The sequence below is a fragment of the Rhinolophus sinicus genome, chromosome 1 (genome assembly GCF_057876585.1).
Source record: "Rhinolophus sinicus isolate RSI-liver-muscle chromosome 1, RSI-T2T, whole genome shotgun sequence".
Taxonomy (NCBI): domain Eukaryota; kingdom Metazoa; phylum Chordata; class Mammalia; order Chiroptera; family Rhinolophidae; genus Rhinolophus; species Rhinolophus sinicus.
Window position 1 is genome coordinate 147,021,857 of NC_142501.1, and position 9,300 is coordinate 147,031,156.

Below are 9,300 nucleotides of genomic sequence, written 5' to 3' on the forward strand. Positions count from 1 at the left end.
TAGGATTGCATTGCTAGAGATGAAATTATGGTGCCTTTAAATATCTCTGATTCAGTCATCCCTCCTATTTCCAAAAACTCATATTCCTGCTGTATGTGCATCTTCCTTTTGAGAAATGGCTAACTATTATTTATCCAACTAAGTTCATATCTTGATGCCTTTTAAGCTTTATCTTCTATTGCTCCATTTACATTTCTTAACTTCCAGTCAAACCGAGTTATTGATGGCTACCTGAACATGTTTTCTGTTTCTGTCTTTTCTCACGCTGTTCTGTCAGCTACGAGGCCCTTTATTCCACTGTATTGCATCTGTCAGACCCTGGCTACTGTGCTGCCTCTTCTCCGAAGAATATTCTGGTGTTCCTAGCCAAAAGAAAATCTCTCCCTCCTTTGGATTCCTCTTGTGCTTTTTTTTTTTTTTTAAATCTCTGATGGAATTCATATTTGAACTTGTATTATGATTTTCTTCCCTACAGTAGAAAAATCTTGTTGAGCATCCCGTTCTTAATAAGAAGCTATACTTTAATAACCTAGTTGTAATTTCTATTTTGTTAACAGAAAACAATGTAAGAGAAAAGAATGAAGATTTTTCCAAGATGTTATTTTTGTTTAATTTTTATACTATATTTTAAAAAGTTATGTAGTGGCATTCTGAAAGGAGTGTTTGTATAGTGATGATGAACTAAGAAGCAGCTTAAAGGAGGGAGGATGTAGTTAGGAAATTGTGGGTACCTGGCTTAAAATGCCATTAAGTAAGCATTCAGTACAACTTTAGTCATTCTTCATTTTATTCATTTGCAAATTTATTGGAGAAATATAAGCTGTAAGACATTTCTGGACAAGTTACCCAGAAACCATAATATGCAGGGCAACACGATAGAGATATAATACGTTATCTCAGATCCTTACAACCATGCATGATAGATATTATTATTTGTTTACATATGATAGATGAAAATTTATGAAGAGGAGATGACTTGCTAAAGGACACACAGCTAATACATATATCTAACCGTACTAAAGTCTGGCCTTAAAGATACCAGTCTTCAAAACTAACACGAGAAATCTTAGTAAAAGAAAAAGACAAGGTAGCTACTGAAGAAGAGGTGCATTTTTGCTTCACTTATTGATTGATTCATTTATTTGACGAATATTTTTTAGCCCTGTATTAGCCACTGTTCTAGAGGCTGGGGGGTTGCAGTAAACACATTTATTTGGTCACAAAAGAGCTGCTGAATCTCTGCCGTCACATCTATATTCTAGGCAAAAGGAAGGGAAAAGAAAGGAGACATATCCTAGAGTCTTCCTTTTGAAGGAGTTTTACTGGAAGTCATTCTTAAAACTTTTTCTTACAGTTACTGGCCAGTTACTTAATCATATTGCCACCCCTATCTGCAAGACAGTCTGAGGAATGTAGTTTTCAGTTATGCACATTAGTACTACAACAATATGTAGTTAGGGTTATATTAGTGGAGAAAAAATTACAGTGGCTACTTGCTAGCTGACTCTGAGACTCCTCTCCAAAATCATTATACACACAATAACCAGGATGATCTGTCAGGACTGTCTGGCTGTTAACTGATTTAGCCCAGGACCTAAAAAGCATTCCTAGCCCATAGTTGGTGCTACTGTCATTCCTTCTATATTTATTCCTCTTCTATTTCCTCTTTCAGTCCCCCTCAGGTTCATCATTACTTTATACAAGAGCATGAACATTCTCCTTCACTCACAACTCTCATTTTGGCACAAATAAGTTATGAATATTTCAGCATAATCAAGGACAAATAAAGATGCCTGAGTAGGTACACAAGAGACATTAATTACAGGAGAAAAGGAATAAAAGAAAGAAAGGAAGGAAGGAAGGAAGGAAGGAAGGAAGGAAGGAAGGAAGGAAGGAAGGAAGAAAGGAAGAAAGGAAGAAAGGAAGAAAGGAAGAAAGGAAGAAAGGAAGAAAGGAAGAAAGGAAGAAAGGAAGAAAGGAAGAAAGGAAGAAAGGAAGAAAGGAAGAAAGGAAGAAAGGAAGAAAGGAAGAAAGGAAGAAAGGAAGAAAGGAAGAAAGGAAGAAAGGAAGAAAGGAAGAAAGGAAGAAAGGAAGAAAGGAAGAAAGGAAGAAAGGAAGAAAGGAAGAAAGGAAGAAAGAAAGAAAGAAAGAAAGAAAGAAAGAAAGAAAGAAAGAAAGAAAGAAAGAAAGAGAACAAAAGCAATACGAAATGATAACATAAAAATGGAAGAGTTTATTTAGGTTAAATTTAAATAATAACCAAAGGATAGGAAATATTTATATTTAATTGCTCAAGACACTAAGAAGAATTCGAGAAGTACTTTTTAGCCAATATAATTAACTCATTTACTCATTCTTTTCAAAGAAGGTGATAAACAAAAGATTGCCCCATTTCTTGAATAACTCATTATTTTAGGGGAACATTTTTACTTGGAAATGTCAAGAATAAAAAAGAAGTTATCTTCAAAAGTGAATGACATAATAGCAGTATAGGGAAAAAGGAAGTCAGAAGGTATTGAATGTCTTTTGGATGTTTAAGTTAATATCTCTCAGTAGCTGTTTTGAGGAAACAGCCGGAAGCTCACAAGTTTAAAAGTAAAGGTTTAGGAGAAAAAATAGAATCAAATAGATAGAATGTGTTGATTATTACCAACCATCCATAGTTTATATTGTGTATTTTAAAATGGATTTAATTAGTCTGGTAGAGCAGTGTTCCCCAGGCCTTGCTAATTAACTGATGAAGCCCCATCACTCCTAATTTTCTTGAACAGAGTAATTATTACAAAAATGAAACAGTTGCTGCTGAAGGGAAATCCAATGTTTCTTAAAAATAACAACAGTTGGACAATGTAAACAAATGTGTGTAAGTGGCTCACATGGAGGAACTAACTAATCTGATTTGAGTTTGATCAAAGAATATGAAACATCGATAGGAAAAAAATTAATGAAGAATGATGGGAGCCATATTCGTGTGCACATATGCATATATATGAGATATACACATGTAACTATATTCATGCCAACATTTTTATAATCGATTGCTTAATTAATTGTTTAATATCTGCCTTCTGATAAAAAAGGAGACATCACATGGCATCTGAACAGATATAAAAACCCAAATTAATGTAAATTAGAAATAATTATGAAAAAAAGTAAAAGCAAATGTGATTATTAAACAATACTTCATAAACATCTATGTTTTTTTTTTTTAATTAAAGTTTATTGGGGTGTCAATTTTTAGTGAAGTTACACAGATTTCAAGTGTACAAATCTGTAATACATCATCTATATATTACATTGTGTGTTCACCACCCAGAATCAGTTCTCCTTCCATCACCATATATTTGACCCCCTTTACCCTCATCTACCACCCCCCACCCCCTTACCCTCTGGTAACCTCTGGTAACTAAACTATTGTCTGTGTCTATGAGTTTTTGTTTCTTCATTTGTTTTTCTTGTTCTTTTGTTGTTTTCAGTTTTATATACCACATATCAGTGAAATCATATGGTTCTCTGCTTTTTCTGTCTGAATTATTTCGCTTAGCATTATAATCTCAAGATCCATCCATGTTGTCTCAAACGGTACTATTTCACCTTTTGATAGCTACTGGTGATAAATCTGGTTCTTCTAGCTAATGTAAAGAAGGAGATCAGGTTATCCATATAATTTACTCTGTCCATACATTTGAGAGCAATTCAGAATTTTAGGAAAGACACATCTATAATTAATTCTAAAATCAGATATGACTTTCTTTTGAGTGTTCTCATATCTAAGTTTGTAGTATGCATAACAAACAGAACAACCTATTCATCAACACATTTTTAGAATGTTTCAGAATGAATGCCCAGTATATACCTATGGGATCACATTAAAATACGACTCAGTGTTCTAGAATTGATCAACTTTTCATGTATTTAGCATAAATCGGGGGTATGTTTTAGATTATTTGGATAATGAATGAACTGGACCTACCAAAGACAATCCATCTGGACATATTGGTCTTCTCAGTCTATTTATGTCATGAGAGATAGTTGACAATAGAGAAAGGGTATTGATAAGCTATAAATTGACTATTATTCATTAATAATAAACAGATTAATAGATTTTTGAGTTGGTCAGTTTATTCATAGTCTATTTTTTTTTTTTTTTCTGATTTCTTAAGGGTTCTTATTGAAAGGGAAATAAATGACCTGATGATTAGCCTTTGTGGAGGCAGAGGTGAGGAAAGCACACCTTTACTAGCTACTGAAGACAAGAACCATTCGGTAAGTTATGCACTTTTTACATGTAGAGTAAAAATTCAGTTAATAGTATACTTATTTTCTTATTGTTAATGGATGTTAGCAGTTTTACACAATTGTGCCACAATGAAATGAAACACTCAATTGAAGGCATTTGTCCTCAGGTTTTACTTATTTATTTTTCATGGGGGAAAAACACACCACCAAGAAGAGATATGTACAGTAGTCACCCAGATATTTTTCACAGAATGAGTTAACTGGATGTTGAAATGTTAAAAATATATTTCTGATTATGAGTTTAACTTCCTTCATGAATGTTTGTTCTTACAGTGTTTTTTTGTTTATTTGTTTTCCTTTCCTACAATATACAAAGTCATGGAAGGAAATGAAGTATATATAAAATGTCAATGTGGCTAGCTTAATCCCAATTTATTAAAAGCTATAGGTTTGCATATTAGGATTATAACAGAATACTACAAAGTTGTTGAAAGTCTGAAAAATCTGAATGAATGAATTATTTTTTCTTTTGTTAAAAGAAAGGAGTCATGAATGCACTATTGTGTTAGTAAAGCTTCAGAGTGATAACAGAGGCTACTCATACCATGTTTCCCTGAAAATAAGACTTAGCTGGACAATCAGCTCTAAAGCATATTTTGGAGCAAAAATTAATATAAGACTTGGTCTTACATTATATTATATGACATTACATTATTATATTATATTATATTATATTATATTTATTATATTATATTATATTAGACCTGGTCTTATATTATAGTAAAATAAAGCCAGGTCTTATATTAATTTTTGCTCCAAAAGACTCATTACAGCTGATTGTCTGGCTAGGTCTTATTTTTGGGGAAACATGGGTAGATATAACATTCTAACACTCCAAATACTCTTCTGCTATTATCCTCAGCTACCTTGCTTCACTGTCTTAGTAATATGGGGACAAGAAACAAATTACTGAGTTAAGGAAGATAGCCCAGATATCAAACAATTAAAATCAGAAACATTTATTAAGTTATTTCAAATAAATTTTGTGAATAAACAAAATCCTCACTATGCATCTATTACTCAATACTTACACTGATCATTCAGTCTGGATTAGTAATGCTAAGGGTATGCTAGGAGGAGCCCATATAGAACATAAACTTTGCACAGAACAAGGTATCACTTGAGCTTCATCCAAACAAGAGATAACTGAGAAAAGAAAACAGCAAAGGTGAGTGTGGAAGAAATAAAACATTAGATATCCTTTTCACTCCTTTATTACTCTGAGAAAATATATAATTTTATGTTTTATAAAGATTTATCCTAGTTGCAATGACAGAAGTGTAACTCATGTGATTGAGGATAATTTTGGCATTGATGTAATAGGAAAGTCCAGGGATAGAATTAAGTTCAATATTTCCGGATCCAGAAGCTCAAATACCAAGAACCTGTTCCCCTCTCTATCTTGTTTTCCTTGGCTTGGATCTTTCTCATGCAAACTCTTCCTACACAGTTCTGAATGTGGTCCTAAGCAGATTCTGGATTCTAGTTAACCAGCTTGGCAATTCCAGTCTTTAAAAAACAGCATAATCCATCTTTAGTCATGGTGGCCAAAACCTGAAAACAACCGAAGTGTCCTTCGATAGATGATTGGATTAAGAAGATGTGGAATATATACACAATGGAATACTACTCTGCCATAATAAAGGATGAAATAATTCCATTTGTGACACAATGGATGGATCCTGAGATTATAATGTTAAGCAAAATAAGTCAGACACAAAAAGTCAAGAACCATATGGCTTTACTCACATGTGGGACATCAAACTGAAAGCAACAAACGAAAAGGCAAACAAGCAAGCAAAAACTCAAAGATGCAGACATCAGTTTAGTGGTTACCAGAGAATGGGGGGGTAGAAGATGATAAAGGGGGCCAAGTATATGGTGATGGAAGGAGAATTGATTTTGAGTGGTGAACACACAATGCAATACGAGGTCTGACAAGTAAGTTCATGAATTCATCCTAGAAAAAGTGCTCCATACCTCATTGCTGAATATCACTATGGTCACCTTCGAAGTACTCCCCTTGGGAAGCTAAGTACTGAGGCCAGCACCTAGTCCACCCCTCAAAGCAATTTTGGAACTCTTTTTCTGGAATGGCCTTCAGAGCTGCCATCGTATTACTCTTGATGTCCTGAATGTCATCAAAATGCTTCCTTTTAATATTTGCTTTATCTTTGGGTAAATAAAGAAGTCATTGGGGGCCAGATCAGATGAGTAGGGAGAATGTTCCAGTACAGTTATTTATTTAATGGCTAAAACCTCCCTCACAGACAATGCCGTGTGAGCTGGTGCATTGTCATGATGCAAGACTTTTTGTTGGTGAAAAGTTCAGGTCATCTAACTTTTCCATGCAGCCTTTTCAGCACTTCCAAATAGTTAACTTGGTTAACTGTCCAGTAGTACAAATTCATAATGAATAATCCCTCTGATATCAAAAAAGGTTAGCAACATCGTTGCAACCAGTTCATGAACTTAATTGTCAAACTTCATATGTAGATGATGTATTATAGAATTGTACACTTGAAACCTATGTAACTATATTAACCAGTGTCACCCCAATAAATTTAATAAAACAGAACAAAACAACACAACCCAGTGTCAACTCCATAACCAAGCCTCATAGAGAACTAGAGCAATGGTTCCTTGTTTTCCAGGATTCAGCAGCTAGTCTAGTGCTTGATAATAGACCTAGTCCATGTAACCCTCAACCTTGGCTCTACATTGGAAATAACCTAAGGAGCATTTTTACAAACACTGAGACCCCATATCCTCAGATATTCTAAGGTGGGCTTCAGGTCAGGTATTGGAATTTTGAAAAGCTTCCTGAATGATTCTGATGTGCAGCCAATTTTGAGAATCACTGCTTTCTCAGTTCCATTACCTCATAATCACCACAGAAGCGAGGGCTGTTGTTACCTGCATGCATATCTCTGCTACGATTGTGACTCAGCTCTTTGCTATTAGTTTTCCCTGCTGTTTTTGCTTTTGTCAGCCTCTCTCAAGGCTTTAAATTCAAAGCTCTGAAAATAGTTCAATACAGAATAGCCCTTTAGACAAATGCATCATATGTAGCCTCCTCAAAGTTTGCTCTGGTCTCGCAGGTCTGGCCTATGGCTGGTTGTCCTTTGGATAGGGCACTGGACTCATGGTCCAACCATGTGTAGACAAGGTAGTAGTGGTGTCGGATACAGTCTCAAATGTTAACTCCTAGCAAATCCAGTTTCCTCTTTTGATTGATTTTTTTTCAACAAAGTTCATTGTGTTGTAACTATTTATCAGTGTCTTTTTTCCCTCCAAGTAGATTGTAACGTTCTTGATATCAGGGATGCGTTTCCTTACCAATTTATGTGCCCCATATACCACCCCTCAACACGAACACACCCATACAACTCACACCCAGTTATCTATTCTCAGTAAAATGTGCTCTTATAAATAGATGTCAATGTGATGCAGCAACAAACTCTTTTCACCATGACTGTGGACACTGATGAAAAATAAGTGTAATAAAGCTTTACTTGTAAAACTTACATTAATAAATCATTTTAAACCTATTAGAGGTAAGCAAAAGATGTCAACCATGTAATTATCACTACCTTCAATATGCAAGTTTCTTCACCTGGGAGCTCTTAGAAAGGTCAGTTCTTAGTCTCCATCCCAGACCTACTGCATATGAATGTGCATTTAATGAAATTCTCAGGTATTCATATATACATTAAAGTCTGAGAAGCACTGATTGAATTCTCAATCCTATCATGTGGGTTAGAGCTACAAAATACAAATGTATTCATAGGCACATGAATTTCACATATAGATTTTTAATGACCTGTTCTAATGCGTGCTTTTTTTTTTGGAATTGTAGAAGTTTTAGTTTTTTTTTCCCTTCACTGTGGTAAAATCAATAAAAATAAAATAATACTGAGTTTTAACAAATGCAGTAAATTCAATGTCTATCCAACATCTTCATTTACGGAGCTTTCACAGGTTTTTATTCATCTACCGCTCTACCTTGGGGAGACACAATATATTGCTGGAGGCTGCAATGAGTTATGGAATTGACTCTCCCACAACAGGGCATCTCGTGACATCTCTCATCTGGCCCTCCAGTTTGATTTCATCCTATGGAATTTGGGAAGCTGATAGCGTGTTGGTATTGCTTGCATTATGTGTATAAGTAATAAACTGTCACAATCAATTAAGACCTGTTGTGGCCTAACAGACCTAATCTATGCCACAATGGCAAGAACAACCTAGCAGCTGCCACTTACATGCTGCTGAACTGCTGCACACGCCACCTTAGTGAAATTTACGTATTTTACAGTTGAGTTACAAAATGTTGCTAGATGTGTTTTTCTGCCTCTATTATCTCTGTAGAATAGGAAATAAGGCATCATTACCCAGGGATTTTATATACAATCATAAAAATTCTGAATCTCTTTCTTACTGAGCAATTCAAAGATTAATTTCAACTTAAGACCAAACTAACTTTTCAGTAGAAGTGGTAAAAAGTTGGTCACACATCATCCCGTGTGTGTTTTTACCTGACACTATTCATAGTAAAGCCAAAAAAGTGCATTGTAAGAATTTCCTCCTCATTTCCTTTTTCTCTGTGCTTTTTTCTTAGGGGTGTTTCCTCTCCTCTTTTTCAAAATCAGCTCTACAGTATTAAGACACACAAGACTAACATAGCTTATATGTATACCTACCCCAACGATGTGTGTAATTTAATGAGACAAAAGTCTAAAGCAAGAAAAATATAGCACCCTTGGAAAAATGTTACATTAAAAATAAGTGAAAATTTGAACAGACATTTCTAACATAGCTATTTTTATCTTACATATTAGCTTCCTCTACTTTTCCACCTGCCAACATACATTTATATGGTTATAATCAATGTACATACCCTTTTCATTCTACTTTTAACTCCTGACATTTCTTATTTCTGTATTATCCTCATAATGATGACTAAACCTAGATACTTTTTTGTATGGGCATATCTCTCAT

The 9,300-nt window shown here is 34.6% G+C and overlaps 1 long non-coding RNA gene across 1 annotated transcript in view; it reads left to right on the forward strand.

Moving 5' to 3' along the window:
- Positions 1–4,266, forward strand: part of LOC141568315 (uncharacterized) — a 696,414-nt gene extending 692,148 nt beyond the window's left edge. Inside the window, exon 3 of the long non-coding RNA XR_012491444.2 lies at positions 4,164–4,266. This is a non-coding gene — a long non-coding RNA (uncharacterized LOC141568315). The remainder of the gene's footprint in view (positions 1–4,163) is intronic.
- Positions 4,267–9,300: the final 5,034 nt, after the last annotated feature.